Raw genomic sequence first — 5,836 nt, forward strand, 5'->3', positions numbered from 1 at the left:
CAAAACCAAAGACAAAGAAAGAATCCTGAAAGCAGCACAGGAAAAACAAAAAGTTACCTGCAAAAGGCAACCAATAAGACTGAACTCTGATTTCTCAATAGAAGCCATGTAAGCAAGAAGGCAATGGGATGGTATACATAAAACCCTGAAAAAGAAAAATTTCCAACCCAGAATTATATACCCAGCAAAATTGTCACTCAAATATGATGGTGATATTAGGAGATTTGCAGATAAGCAGAAATTAAGGGAATTTGTCAAGACCTTCCAAGAGAAACTAAAGGAAGTCCTTTGAACAGAGAACCAATAATAGGAAAAAACAACTGATCATTAATACACATGATAACATAACCTAGAAACCAATACAGCTGTGGAAATATCCAAAGTAAAATAAGCTTACATAGTGTAAACAGGGAGCCAGGACATCAATTGGCACATAAGGACAACTACAAAACTGAAAAGAGGAAAAAAATAGTGTAGTTACAGAACTTCTAAATAGTGAGAAAGTCAAGAGAGTTGCAAAATAGAATGGACTGTTCTAAACTTGGGGAGAAAATTCTAAATAACAGGGTAACCTCAAAGAAAAATCATAAACCTTCACATCACAATAAAAAAAGAGCACATGCACAAATATTTAGCAAATACTAAAACAACAGCTTGAAGGAAATGATAACATGATTCATAAACAAAATGAGCTCAGCATAGAAAATTATACGGAACAGAAATCGGGAACACCATGTATTAGTGCATAACAAAATGACAGCAACCAATTTATACTTGTCGATAATTACACTGAATGTTAATGGATTAAATGCACCACTCAAGAGATGGAGAGTTGCAGACTAGATAAGAAAACATAACCCATCTACAAGAGACACACCTTACAGACAAAGACAAAAATAGACTAAAAATTAATGTTGGAAAAAGATATAACATGCAAATGGCAACCAAAAAAGAGCAGGAGTGGCAATATTAATTTATGATTAAATTGACTTTAAGACAAAAGCCAGCATAAGAGGCAAGGAAAGACATCATATAATAATTAAAGGATCAATTGAACAAGAAGATATAACCATAATAAATATCTATTCACCCAATGAAAGAGCCCAAAATATATAAACCAGACTTTAACAGAATTGAAAAGGCAAATAACAGATGACTCCACAGTCATAGTAGGAGACTTTAATACACCACTTTCAATTAAAGATAGAACAACTGGAAACTCAACAAAGTCGCAGAAGAAGTAAACAATACAATCCCCCAATTTGACCTTACAGACATCTACAGAGCACTTCACCTGACAACAGCACAATATACATTCTTTTCCAGTGCACGTGGAACATTTTCCATGGTAGACTATATGTTAGTCCATAAAGCAAATCTTAATAAATTTAAGAACATTGAAATACTGCAAAGCATCTTCTTAGATCACATGGCTATAAAATTGGAAATCAACAATAGGAAGATCAATGGAAAGAGAGCAAACACATGGAAACTGAAACCCTCCTTAAGAATGACTAGGTAATAGAAGAAATAAAAAATGAAATTAAAAAATTCTGTGACTCGAATGAGAATGAAAACACAACATACCAAACTCTTTGGGACACAACAAAAGCAGTGATCAGAGGCCAATTTATAGCAATAAATGCACACATCAAAAAAAAAGAATCAAAATCAACATCTTAAACCAACATCTCCAACAATTAGAAAAAGAACAGCAAGACAAGCCTACAGTCACCAGAAGAAAGGAAATAAAGATCCAAGAGAAATAAATGAAACACAAAATAGAAAAACAATAGAAAATATTAACAATACTAGATGTTTTTTTAAAAGATTAATAAAATTGAGAAACCACTGGCAAATTTAATAAAGGAAAAGAGGGAGAGAATACAAATAACATGAATAAGAAATGAAATGGGTGACATCACAAGAGAACCAACTGAAATAAAGATAATATCAGGATACTATGAAGAACTACACTCCAACAAATTTGAAAATCTATAGCAAATGGTCAGAGAATTGATCTTGCTGTTCTATTGGGAAAAATACCATCTTCGATAGAGAATAATTCATCTAATTTGGATCCATCTCAGGCTCCTTCTCTTGCCCAGCCTCTGGTGTTCAGTAACTTGAAGTAGAGTGCCATATCACAGCCTGCTTCAGGGATAACATTTTCTCATCACAGTATGGTGAGCATGCTAGGGAAAGGATTGGTGATGGTGAAGCTAAAGGAAGCAGCACCACAGGCTCCCCATTCTTGGAGCAATTCAAGACTGCTCAGGCCCTGGCTCAGTTGGCAGCTAAGCATTCTCCATCTGGAAGAATCATCTCCTCCTCTTGGGACATGGGCTCGACCACACAATCCTCATCACTGGTGCAGTATGATTTGAAGAGCCCAAATGATTCAACAGTGCACAGCCCATTTACAAGATGCCAGGCCTTCAACCCATCTTCAACCATGATGGAGGTGTTCCTTTAGGGGAAGGCACATGCAATGGCTACATCCACAGCTGCACCTCCACCCCCTTGTTTTCCTCTGCCAAGCAAATCCACCTCGGTTCCACAGATGCCTCCTGGATCTTCAGACAACCAGTCCTCCAAGCCCACAGCTGGCTCAGAAAAACTAAAACAGCAGAAGAATAAAAACACCCTTGATTTCTAAGATTCTTGCTCTGCCTGTGGAGGTGCCTGGCTCAGCAGACATCTCAGGGCTAAACCTGCAGTTTGGGGCACTGCAGTTTGGGTCAGAGCCTGTGCTTTCTGATTATGAGTTCACCCCTACCACGAGCTCCTCTCCGAGCCAGACTCCAAGTAGCCTGTATACCAGCACGACCAGTGAATCTTCATCCATAGTTTCATCTAACCAGAGTCAGGAGTCTGGTTGTCAGAGTGGCCCACTTCAGTTGACAACCTATACCTCTCAAAATAGTGCTCAGGGCCCACTATACAGAGATCCACACAGACTCGGCAGTACCCCAGCTCCATCTAAAAGGACCTGACTCAGGCAAAGAATGGCTTCAGTTCTGTGCAGGCCATGCAGTTACAGACCATGCAATCTGTTGAAGGTGCTATAGGCTCTGCAGTGAAATCTGACTCACCTTCCACTTCTAGCATTCTTCTTCTTAATGAAACAATATCTGCAACTTCCTTACTGACTACAGCTAATCAGCATTCATCCTTTTTTGCGTGGCTTGAGCCACACTGAAGAGATTCCAGATACTAGCACCACACAACACAGCAGCACGTTATCTACTCAGCTGAATACCTTTTCATCATCGACATCTTCTGGGCTCACTTTGATATCCATTCTTTTGCACGTAACTGTGGAGAATGATGTGAATCTTCATTCTTCCTCCAGCACTTTCTCCACCACATCCAGCACAGTCTCTGCACCTTCCCCAGTGGTCAGTGTCTTCTCCAGTCTCAATAGTGGCAGTAGCCTGGTCCTCAGCCTAGACAGCAACTCCACAGTCACAGCCTCAACTCGAAGCTAAGTTGCTACAACTTCAGAAAAAGTGTCTCCCAACCTCCCTCGTGGGGTCCCACCATGGTTACCTAATCCGCATATTATGACTCAAGGGCTGTTACATGCCTACCCACCACAAGTATATGGTTATGATGATTTGCAGATGCTTCAGACAAGATTTCCTTTGGATTACTACAGCATCCCATTCCCCACATCCAACACTCCACTGACTGGCAGGGATGGTAGCCTGGCCAGCAACCCTTATTCTGGTGACCTCACAAAGTTTGGTGGTGGGGATGCATTCTCCCTGGCCCAGGCCACAACCTTGGCCCAACCCCAACAGAACCAGACACAGACTCACCACACCATGCTGCAGACAATCCTGAATTTGACACTGCCTCCTGGCTACAGTTACACCAGCCTGCCATACTATACAGGGGTCCTGGGCCTCCCCAGCACCTTCCAGTATGGGCCTGCTGTGTTTCCTGTGGCTCCTACCCCTTCCAAGCAGCATGATGTGAATGTCAGTGTGAATGCATTGGACACTCCTTTCCAACAGCCTAGTGGATATGGGTCTCATGGACCTCCCCAGCACCTTCCAGTATGGGCCTGCTGTGTTTCCTGTGGCTCCTACCCCTTCCAAGAAGCATGATGTGAATGTCAGTGTGAATGCATTGGACACTCCTTCCCAACAGCCTAGTGGATATGGGTCTCATGGATACAACACACGTGTATCAGTCACTCCAGTAACATGGGTGTGCCAGATATCTCGGGTCCTGTGTACTCCAAAACCCAGCAGTCCTTTGAGAAACAAGGTTTTTATTCTGGAACTCCTGTTGCCTCCTTCAACTTGTCTTCAGCCCTAGAAAGTGTATGTGTGGTGGGGCATCAATCCAGCCATAGCTGCTTCCTACCCACTTCCACCTTTATGCATATTCTGAACCCCCATCAGCAGGTACACTCCCAGATCCTTCACCATCACCTGCAGCAGTATGGCCAGATGGGCAGCGGGCAACATAGCCAGACCAGCTACATCCTGCAGAAGCCCCAGACCAAGTCTGCCTATAACACTACAGTTGGGGGGCCAACTGAGGCCCTGGCCCTCTTCTTCTCCTGATCCCATCTTCTGAGAGGGCTTCTTAGCTTGGCAACTATGGAAATAACATCAAAGAGAAAAAAGAACATGGGGAGATTCTGCTTCCCCCCACTCCCAGTGGCCCACCCCATGCCTCAGCTGCATGCCTGTCCAATTCCTAGACCATTCCCACCCTGTTGTATGTATTATAGGATTTGTATTCTTTTCTTTTTTTTTCTTCCTCTTTCTCCTCCCCTCCTTGCATTCAAGATTATGAAACTTTGCTGTGGGCCCTGCCCTTCTTTTTCATCCTCTGTTCACCCCGGTGGTGGTTGGTTGAGGTGGGAAGGCAGATCCTCAAATATATATCAGCTCAACAACCCTAAGTCTCCTCCTTTATTATTAGGAAAACAAAACAAAAGCAAAAAAAAAAAAAAAAATGGCATCATGAATATGAACAGCACTGTCAGATGAATTAGTTGAAGTGCTTTTCTGTTTTTGTACTATGTCCTCAAATTTAATGGATTAATGTGTCTTGTATATATAAAAAGAAAACCTATAAAAAAATAGAAACCATAAGAAATCTACATAAATGGAAGAACATACCATGCTTGTGGAGAGGGAGATTGAACATTGTGAAAATGTCATTTCTACCCAAAGCAATCTATACATTCAATGCAATCCCAATCCAGATCCCATCAACATTCTTTAAGGATATGGAAAAACCAGTCACTAACTTGATATAGAAAGGAAAGAGATCTCAGATAAGCAAAGCACTAGTGAAGAAGAAGAACAAAGTAGGAGGTCTCACACTCCTGGATCTCAAAACCTACTATTATACAGTCACAGTAGTCATCAAAACTGCCTGATATTGGTACAACAACAGACACATAGACCAATGGAATGGAATTCAGAACTCAGAAATAGATCCATCAACCTATGGTCAGCTGATTTTTGACAAAGGGCCAAAATCCATTAAATGGGGAAATGATTGTCTGTTTAATAAATGGTGCTGACAAAACTGGATATCCATTTGCAGAAAAATGAAACAAGTCTGTACCTCACACACAAAAACTAAGCCCAGATGGTTCAAAGATTAAATGTACAACCTAAAACTGTAAAGTTCCTTAAGGAAAAACTAGGGACAAATTTAGGGGAAGGAGCTCAGGTAGCATAGTGCCTAAGGCACTTGACTGCTCACCCGAAGGCTGCCGGTTCAAACCCACCAGCCACTCCTCGGAAGGAAGGTTGGGCAATCCTACTTCCGTAGTGATACTGCCTCGGAAACCCAAGGAGGG

The 5,836-nt window shown here is 41.7% G+C and overlaps 1 pseudogene; it reads left to right on the forward strand.

Moving 5' to 3' along the window:
• The window catches only part of LOC103206198, a 6,795-nt pseudogene extending 2,240 nt beyond the window's left edge, over positions 1 to 4,555 (forward strand).
• The last annotated feature ends 1,281 nt before the right edge of the window (positions 4,556 to 5,836 follow it).

The sequence above is a fragment of the Orycteropus afer genome, unplaced genomic scaffold (assembly GCF_000298275.1).
Source record: "Orycteropus afer afer isolate SDZICR_OR568_19922 unplaced genomic scaffold, OryAfe1.0 scaffold00011, whole genome shotgun sequence".
NCBI lineage: Eukaryota > Metazoa > Chordata > Mammalia > Tubulidentata > Orycteropodidae > Orycteropus > Orycteropus afer.